We start from the raw sequence: 9,584 nt of genomic DNA, 5'->3' as shown, positions 1-9,584 counted from the left end.
TTGATAGTCCTAAGAAAGGTGAGGGTGTCCGAATGATCATTTTACATCACGATATCTTTTTCTTCTGGTTATGCGTTTTCCTCTGAACTTTTCTTTTTATTTATTTTATGGAATCGTCCGGGCAGAAACGGGCAAGAATCTCTTCTGTCGTAGAGGCCTCGTCGAGTGCTTCCGCTACGCCAGGAGATGATGATCAACGAAAAAAAGGGGTGGGACGGAGAGACGCCGATGGAAAAGAGGAGTTGAGGTCAGAGCCATCCACAAGCCACACCCCGCCGAACCCTTTTCCTGAAGCACCATCTATTGATTTCTTAAGGAAACGCATTAAAACGGTTCTTAGGTCCTGTCGAAATAAGTGCCCGGCGGATCGCCTATTACGCTCTACTTACTCGGATCTTCACCTTGAAACGGCGAGCGCGGAGAAACGGATCAAAATCGCCCAGGTCCTCGCGGATATGTCCAAGCGAGGCCAATATTTTAGGAGTAACAAAAGGGAGCAGCCCCATACCGACTTGATTATTCAAATCTGCGATTGGGAGCGGGATCACCTACGAAAAAGAAATTCACTGGTGTAGGTTTCTTTGCAGAAACCGAGGCCCCTACTTTCCTTCTAAGGGTAAGTCGGGGGAAAGAAGAGCGGGAACGAGGGCTTCTTTCACTGTTTCCCTAAGTTCAAAAGTGAATGTGGAAACGCTGTCTATGGTCTGGTTATAGCATCCCCTTTCTCAATTCCTTTCTGGTCAATAAGGATGGTTATAGCCAGCTTAGAAGGGAATTCTAAATGTAAGAAGTTGCTGGATGGTTTGCTCCAATGAAGAGGTACACCTAGGTAGGAGGGAGGGAGCACTTCGTTAGATTAGGAGAACTAGACCATGAGCGGGAGACTGGAGCGTTTGTACCATCGACGAGGGCCAATGAGACTAGACTATTCTACGAGTTTTCTGAGGAGCAACAACGGAAGGTGAACCTGGATACTACTAAAGAGGAAGACACAGACTAACAAGAAACAGCCTTGACTTATTCCTATCTACACCCACACAATCTCGATTTGACAATTTAATAAATGGAAGAATTGACTGTTTTATACAATGAGACCGTTCATCTTACTACAGCAGAGAGGCTACCAGGACACGACCTTTCGCACAATTGAAATGGTACTACTGTGTCCCTAAGGGCCCCGTCTTCCTTTTCAGAGAGAACTGAATCTGAACATCTTTCTATATGATAATTCGAGAGTAAAAAGGGAACCGAAAACATTGATTTTTTGTGAGAGCAATGATGAGTCGAGCCGCATCACATCAACTATAGAACTTAACATACACGTTTTCTTGTTGCGTTGCATTCCATTGTTTCAACCCTTCCCGGATAAATGCAAGTATCCGCTGATACCGGATCGGATCACGAAGAAACGGGAACAGCTTTCGCACTAGCAGAATGGGTACCACCATCAGGATTGAGAGGCCAGTTCGTTCACGATGTCCATGGTCCTGAAGATTACCGGGATCTTACGTATGTGAATTCATGCGAGGATACTATCAAGCTTCACCGACTCTGGCGGGGAGACGACCTCGCCATAGCAAGGCACTAAAGCTTATGTTGCAAATTATTAATGGATCAGTAGACTTTGGCGCAGCCATCCCAATCCACTTCAGCAGCGCCAGCGGCATCTCCAGAAGAACGAGGACCCTCTGCCTACAGGTAGAGATACCTGGGGTGGATTTTAAAGTGAAGAGCTGTCTGTTCTCAAGCTTATCCGCATTTCCCATCTGAACTTATTAAATAGGGGAAGCACAAAGGCTATCGAGTAAGAAAGGACAACTCCGCCCTATTTAATAATTGGAGCAAGCCATTTTCGAGTAGGAAAGGCAACGGCTTTTGAGTATAAAAAGGGGAGAAAGAAAGGATCCCAAACGAATGGATTTAGCTTGCCGAAATCATTCAATCGGTACAAAACAAATCCCAGGAATATTCTCCCAATGTTATCTTATTAAAAAGAAAGGAAATGTTTGTTCGGTAGATCGCCTTGCTTTTCTTTCACATTGGGGTTTAGTGGCAGCAAGAGGCAAGCAACTCTCTTCCGGCAGAAGCTAGCTTTGTTTACACGCTTACCTTTCTCTCCATGAATGTAATGAGCCCTATTTAGTAAGTGGGGCAAGTCAGGCAGTAGATAGCTAATATGAACGGATCTTGCAATGGATTATGCCAGAGTGAACTATTTCATCTTTTTATTGTAATTCAAAAAGCATTGGAAATATGCATCATCGATGTGAAAAGCCATTGCTGGGTGACTCGCACAAGTCCTTTCTTTTTGAATGAGGAAAAGAGGCGCATAATCGATTCCGGATTGCCCGGTGCCGACTTCCTTTCTTAAGCCAATGCACGCGGGACAGCTGCTAGAGCTCGAGGGCTTTCCCTTTCCTACTCCGACGATGCATCAACAGCGGGTACTTGCCTGTTTACATTCTGTGCTCCTTGAGTCGCAACTCATCCCTGCCGTCCTCATGCGCCGCACTCGCCGTCTTCAGCGCCTACTCATTTATTGATAACAGAGGGGACCCCAGGCACATTGAATGGAATTTCATTGATGGAAGCTCAGGATTTGCTTCCAAATCTGCCACTTTAGGAGTTTTCTTTTCCGTAAGCCAATATCGGCCTAGAAGATCGCACAATCAGTGGGGTAACAAAGATCGAACCCTGGGCTGCCGTTCCAGTACAAGTTTTTACCGTTAGAATAGGAAAAGCCGGGTCAAGAGGGAAAAGGAACCGTGGCACTTCACGTAAAGAGAAGCTTTGTCTGAGCTGAGAAACGCTCTGGCTAAACACCTTCCTCCGAGCAAACGCAGACCTATTCATTCGCGTGGCTTAAGAAACAGGAAAAGCACGACCAATTGGGGTGGGGTAGGCACGGCAGCTTCTCTAAAGCACGGCAGCACTGAAGCACATTTATCGCGGGTTCACATATAATATTTGTAGGGTCACCAGACCTAACGAGTGGAGTCATGGTTCCGCTTGACCTGAAAGAATGGTTGAGAGCCCCTAGCCGAATGAAACAGATCGCGCATTCTTTTCCAACTGAAGGTGCACTTTTCGCTGTTAAAGTATCAATTCACCACTGGCCATATGAAAAACTTAACTATCTTGAGCTTGAGCTCGACAAAGACTATTTCTAGGAGATAGACGCTGTTTTGCCTCACTTTGATCCAGTTGGTTCCTGAACAGGAAGGGGGATAGGTAGGTGGAGGATGCAACGAAAGGTCTCACTGGCTGGCGCCAGGAGGAGATATTGAAGGAAGAAGTGGTGATTAGAGAAGAATGGCAATGGCGTAGATCATTCTTAATTCCATCTTTTCACCCTTCCGCACCCCCTATTTAGTAAGTGGAGATAAATACGAATTTATATCCGGTAAGCGCTAAGAAAGTAAGAGCGACCTAAACCCTATCATTTATTTTTTAGAGTAAGAAACACCGGTTTTGAAAGAATCAATGGTTTCGCAATCCATTTCCGCTTAGGTCAAGTTTCCTCAACATTATGGGTGAGGTGGAAGACCAGCAGCATCAAGCTCGGTGACAATCAGGTAACAAACAGCTCGCAGTCATGTCTCTAAGCAGGGATCACCTTCTAGTATTATGAATATGGTACCTACCCCTATTTAATGCTGTCTACAGAGAGATCGGAGAAAGCTAGCACTAGAGCTGGTAGAAGAAAAGACTGGACTGCCGGGACTTGATTTCTCTCTCCATGTTTATCTATGTCAATTCGATAGCGCTTAGTACTGGATTAGAGGAAAAGGGGCTGCTGAGGCTGGTGGATAAGATCAAGCCTTGCCTTTTCCCTTTTTAAAGTGGGCATCCTCTTTTCTTTGGAAAGTAACTAGACAAGACCTGGCGAAAAAGAAGGGTTGGTTCGGTGAAGTTCGCTATTATAATTGTTCAGGCGAGAAAGTCTTTCGAAATCAAGTTATAGGAGTAGCTTACCAGCGCCCTCTTCTTCACTGCCTGTGTCAGACCCGCGTAAATGATCTGATGAGGGTGTGTTGAAAAACACTGTTAATAAGATAGTCCTATTCGTCTAATTCTTTCTTATTTTGGTTTTCGTATCACTGCTTCCGTTTTCTTTCAAGTCCTAGGCTTCGCCCTTTGTTTGGCTTCGATTCCGGAAGTACCCATTGTTTCAACAAACCCACCTTGTTTGTTTTTAGCAAGGGATGCTGAGTCAAGTTAGGTGTCCTACGCTAGGCGCAATCCTCGTTTCAGTACTACACTAGTGGTATGACCTTCGAAAGGCGGAGAAAGTGGGGTTCAGGGCTTTAGGGCATACAATGGGTTATGGGGTCCATGGTACACGGATGCGCTAACCAGCGAGAAAACGCCTAGCGCTTAACTCGTCCGGTGCGGGTCTATTTCTCCCTTCGGGTCCTGTACACCTGTAAAAAGGAAAGGAGATAAGTTGTTTCTCTTTAGAAAGCTAAGTAAGGCTAAAGCTCTGTTTCCATTCCTGTTTATAAAAAAGAATGCTAGCACGACTTTCAAATAACCAGAAAGGAGTGTAGGATTGATTCCTCACATGATACGCATTTCCATCTAATCTAGTTGGGATTTAGGTTCCTGCTAGGCGAGATATTTATTTAAAGACAGCTGGAGGTACGAATTACCCGATTGTGAACGCTTCTTACTCGCAGGAATAATCCCATTGTGTCCACGTATCCACACGATTGGTTTCTGAACCAGAAGTTCATTCATTTTTGATCGAGAAACATGGCGCAGGTGTCAGATTGGAGTGATTATTGAGACGTGGTATGAGCGAACAGAATGATTGGGGTTTGGGGTAGTAACACCAAAAGAAGCGTTAGTTGTTGTCTCGGATTGAGAAGCAGTGGCATCTTTAGCGGTCAATGCCCACGAAGGAAGGTCTTTTCTCACTCATTATTTAGATTAGTTAGCCGTGTGCACCTCTTCTTTTTTCCTTTCAGAATAGAAGATGGGGTTGTACCTGTCATCTCTTGATACCAGTATTCTAGCTTATGGTTCCTTTGTCGGTTTCCCCTGACCATACATATCTACTTCGGCGTGTAAAGAAGCTGCTCCGCTGATTACCCACCAACAGATGCTTTTGGCGCTCCTACCTTTTCCCTGGGATGAGTCTCCAAAGCGGGTCACTAATAGCTTCGGTGTGCAGGAAACTATGGCCACACCCTTTCCTACTCTAAAGCCGCTGCCCTTACTAAATAGTGAAGCCGTGCATACGTTTCCTCACTCAATCCGTCTGGTAGCAGAAGCCCTTTACCTAGGGTAGGGCTTCACGAGGTTTAAGTTTAAGATTATTGATAGAATCAACGAATCTCACTTCTAATGGGCTTTACTACACTACCAGAGGAGTACAAGTTTGAAACGGGCAGCAGCTGCACACTACCTATGCAATAAATCAAGACGAAAGCAGGGCGCTTAGGACACTGGATTGGAAACTTAGACTGCCTTCCCTCTTTACTCGCTTGTTCCACTTGGTATTCACAATCAAAGGTCTCCCCAACCATTATAACAAGAACCAACCGTTGGATAGGGCCACCGCTCGATGGGTTGGATCCTGCTCACCACGCGGAAAACAACCATACAATTTAGTAATTCCGGGGCTTACTATTCAAGGGCAAATCAAGTAGAATTGTGTATATAGATGAAAAAGGAGAATGGCGAAGAAAGTCAATTTGTCCAAAGCACGGTGCCGACCTCCTTCTTTTATACTATACGAACGAGAATTCTCATTTCTTGTGAATGGGCCCAATTTCCCTTTTGTTACTGGTCGGGACGACCTAAATCCTATATCGGTTTCTCAAGTGCCAAATAGAATAGTTCTTTTCCAAGTTTGGGTAGGATTCCCGACACCAATCACATCTGTAAGTAGCAAAGATTTAAACAAATAATGAGAGGCCTTTATCTAATTAAGTTGAATAATACACAGATTGTAATAAAGGAGCGTGCTAACTGTCACAGATAGCGTGGAGATAAACAGCACGTACCGACCAAGTGTCGCGGTAGGTTGGCTGGTGCAGGCAGGTTTGATAACTCAGTAAGAGAGTATGACCACTTTGGGAAATCCCCTAGCTTTCGTCCCTCACTGTCTACAGCGTAGCCGTCATGGAACCCCAGTGTCTTCGTCAAGCATTCCACTCTAGTTTTCGCTACCAGTGTTTCAACAACACACAATACCGCCGGCCCCCATGCCACACATGTCAAATTATAGAATAGATCTCGAGTAGAGACAAGAAGACAGCACGCTAAAGCGATCGAAATGGTTGTACATGACTAGTCGTCTCCTGCGGCTCGCGATAACATGAATATCTCTCATTCTCTTCCATTCTTAGGCCTTCCTAAAATAAGACAAATATAAAGCAATCGAGCCAAAGAGAAAATCATGAAGCATCTAAGGTTTCCTTATCTTTTTACAATCTAGCTCCTCCGGATACGATCATGCTTAATGTTACTGGCGCATGTTAATGTCTTAATCTCATAATAGACGAAAGAACGATAGGGAGTTGGTATCAAATCCATACCGATGATGAATGCATTCCATTCCATCGGTTAAGTTGGTATCCTCAGGAAAAAACAAAGCAGCGGAGTACCCATTTTTACATGAGAAAGAAAATGAGCTGATTTGAAGCTCTGCTCTTGTTATGTTGAACAAACGCCCTGCGGGGCACGCCCTCCGGGGGTTTACGCCAGGAATTCCGTAGAAGAGAGTCTTGGTAAGAAATAAATAAAAAAGGTACAGTCTACCGCAAGTAAAAAACCCATAGCTTCTATCGCTGACGGGGCCTTTCAGGCTATCTAAAATACCACCATCGTAAAGGAGGATTCGAAGAAGACGGCATGACCGGGAGAGAGACGCAAGGATGGGACTGGAACGATTGAGAAGCACTCATTTATCACGGATGAATAAAAATATGCGTATAGTAAAGACATACGCCCCATATCTGCGGATGATAGGCTCTAATTGCATGTGACCAGTACGGGAACCGAGTTCATGTCTTTCCGGGAGTAGAGCTTGCGTTAAACTTGCTTCAATGGCGATGAAAATAGCTCAGTTGGTAGACGATGTCATGTGACAGCTTGTTTTCTCGTTGAAGCATTCTTAGACTGATAGCTAGGGAAGTCCCATTTTGCAAGGGCTCGCGGAGTAGCCACAGATAGAAATTATCAAGTACCAACCAAATAGTTCTTCCAAGGCTAAAGGCAGGCTGACCCGCTAATTATGTCGTAGGTAGGGATCTCGTTTGAATAAAATCGTATAACAATGAAGCGAGAAAACGTATGCGCCCGCAAACGGCTTTCGAGGCGATCCTGACCAGCAAACGAACTCAAATTCAAGCGACCCTCAAAGCGAGGGGAAGACCCCCATTCTTTTTGTCGAAATCTTACTGTACTTAAAAAGAACAATGTTGTTACTTCTTCAAATCTCTATTGTGTAGGTGTTCAGTCCCAGGTAGGAATAAGTAAAGGCTGTTTCTTGTTAGTCTGTCTCTTTCTCTTTAATAGCAGGTTCTTGGGTAAAAAACCCAGTCACTTTAGAAAGTCCCCCTTTTTTTAGGGAGCAGAGCTGAAAAAGATGGGAAATTCCAATGATTCTTCGTTCATTATTTCCAAGTGTCATTCTTTTGTTCATTGCTATACCATCGTTTGGTCTTGCGTTGCCAGTACTAATAATGGCATTAGTTGTCTTATTCGGAGTTCAAGGAATAGCCTTTCATCTTGGGAATGAGAATGTCGCGGATCTCAATGTTCTCGTCATGACCAATGCTCCTAACGAGGGTGACTTTCCCATAGACCAACCTCCCGTTGGCGGACTACCAGACCTCCAGCAGGAAATGGCGCACGCCGCCCATCCCGAAGCCATGATTTCGGAGTTGACTTCCAAGGTTGAAAGAATATTTAACGAAGTAGGCACTCCTCTTCCTTTAGAGGAGGGTGAGTCTGCGCGATCGTTCACTGAAAGTCTTATATTGTGGAATAGTGAGGGAGGAGATACTCTTCAACAAATCTTCTCTGATTATACGGAAGCCGGAGATGGAAGCGAATTCGTCGCAACAGCCACCAATCTGGCGAAGCGGTTTCGCCGCGCCGAGCTCGGTGAACCAGATTCTCCCGACCCCGATGCGCCTGCGGAAGAGCAGGAGGCTCATTCCACGGGATCCCCTGAAAGCACAAAAGCAAATGATGGGGCGAACGAGGCAGGCCCGTCTTCTTCGAGGAAGCGTAAAAGGTGGGATGATGATTCAGGGTCCGAAGATGACGATTCGGGGGGACCCCGGGGAATCTCCAGATCCAGTGGAAATCGTTTACGAAGGGGATGCACAAGGGTACAACTGGGAGGGGGATTAGGTTGGCCGCCAACTTCGCCTGCCTTTCTATCTGAGTTCTTCCCTCTTGATGCTTTCGAACGACTCCTAAATTTCACAAAATCCTTTTTTTTCTTTCTTATTTGAAATCCAAATCGAAATGCCTCAACTTGATAAATTAACTTATTTCTCACAATTCTTCTGGTTATGTCTTCTCCTCTTTACTTTTTATATTCTCTTATTTAATAATAATAATGGAATACTTGGAATTAGTAGAATTCTCAAACTACGGAACCAACTGCTTTCGCACCGGGGGGGCGAGATCCGGAGCAAGGACCCTAAGAATCTGGAAGATATCTCGAGAAAAGGTTTTAGCACCGGTCTCTCATATATGTACTCCAGTTTATCCGAAGTATCCCAATGGTGTAAGACCGTCGACTATTTGGGAAAAAGGAGGAAAATCACTCTGATCTCTGATTTCGGAGAAATAAGTGGCTCACGAGGAATGGAGAGACAGATTCTCTATTTGATCTCGAAGTCCTCATATAACACTTCTTCCAGTCGGATCACTTGTTGGAAAAACATAATGCTCACACATGTTCCACACGGGCAAGGAAGCATAATATCATGAAAGCCGTCTGATAATCTTTCTATAGGTTCCCCGAAGAGAATGGTCTCATCACAAAAACACTTTCTATATGTTCTGTTATTTCGAGATTCGAAGAAGCAAGCAAGTTTTTCATATAGTTGTTTTTGTGTAGTGATCTCTGTTCATGGAGATCACGAGGCCACTGATACCCGAAGTGGTTAGGTGGGATAGAAGAGAGGGAAAGCGGGCTTCTATCACATAGTTTCTCTTTCAGGGTACATAGGACGGCCCTCTCGTCATTACCTTTTGTGCTTACCCGTAGCTAGCTGTGCCTGAAGTCATGGATGATGCTATTCCCACTGAGAGATGTGCTGCAAAATGGAAGCTGTGTTAGTCCTCGGCTAAAATCATCTTCCTTTATTAAAGACCATATATATCCATATGTAGATAGAAGAGGGGATATAGTCGTTCAAAGCTAAGGTGAGTCTGTTCCAGCTAATTCCTCAGATTCCACTTTCCTGTCTGTCCATGTAAAAAGGAGTCCAGCCCACAAGGAGAGGGAATCCACAATAATATCTGTTTTAGATGCTTTCTACTATGTTTCAAGTGATCAAAGAATAGTATCTTTAGACAGAACTGAAATAGCAGATGCAGATTCGAATGTTAAG

At 44.6% G+C, this 9,584-nt stretch overlaps 1 pseudogene; it reads left to right on the top strand.

Annotated features, from left to right (window-relative positions):
* Positions 1-4,947: 4,947 nt before the first annotated feature.
* Positions 4,948-8,516, top strand: LOC147953875 (uncharacterized; annotated as a pseudogene).
* The last annotated feature ends 1,068 nt before the right edge of the window (positions 8,517-9,584 follow it).

This window comes from Triticum urartu, unplaced genomic scaffold, assembly GCF_056163025.1.
Source record: "Triticum urartu cultivar PI428250 unplaced genomic scaffold, HENAU_Tu73 scaffold199, whole genome shotgun sequence".
Taxonomy (NCBI): domain Eukaryota; kingdom Viridiplantae; phylum Streptophyta; class Magnoliopsida; order Poales; family Poaceae; genus Triticum; species Triticum urartu.
The sequence above is the reverse complement of the archived record's forward strand: the minus strand, read 5'-3'. Positions and strand labels throughout refer to the sequence as shown.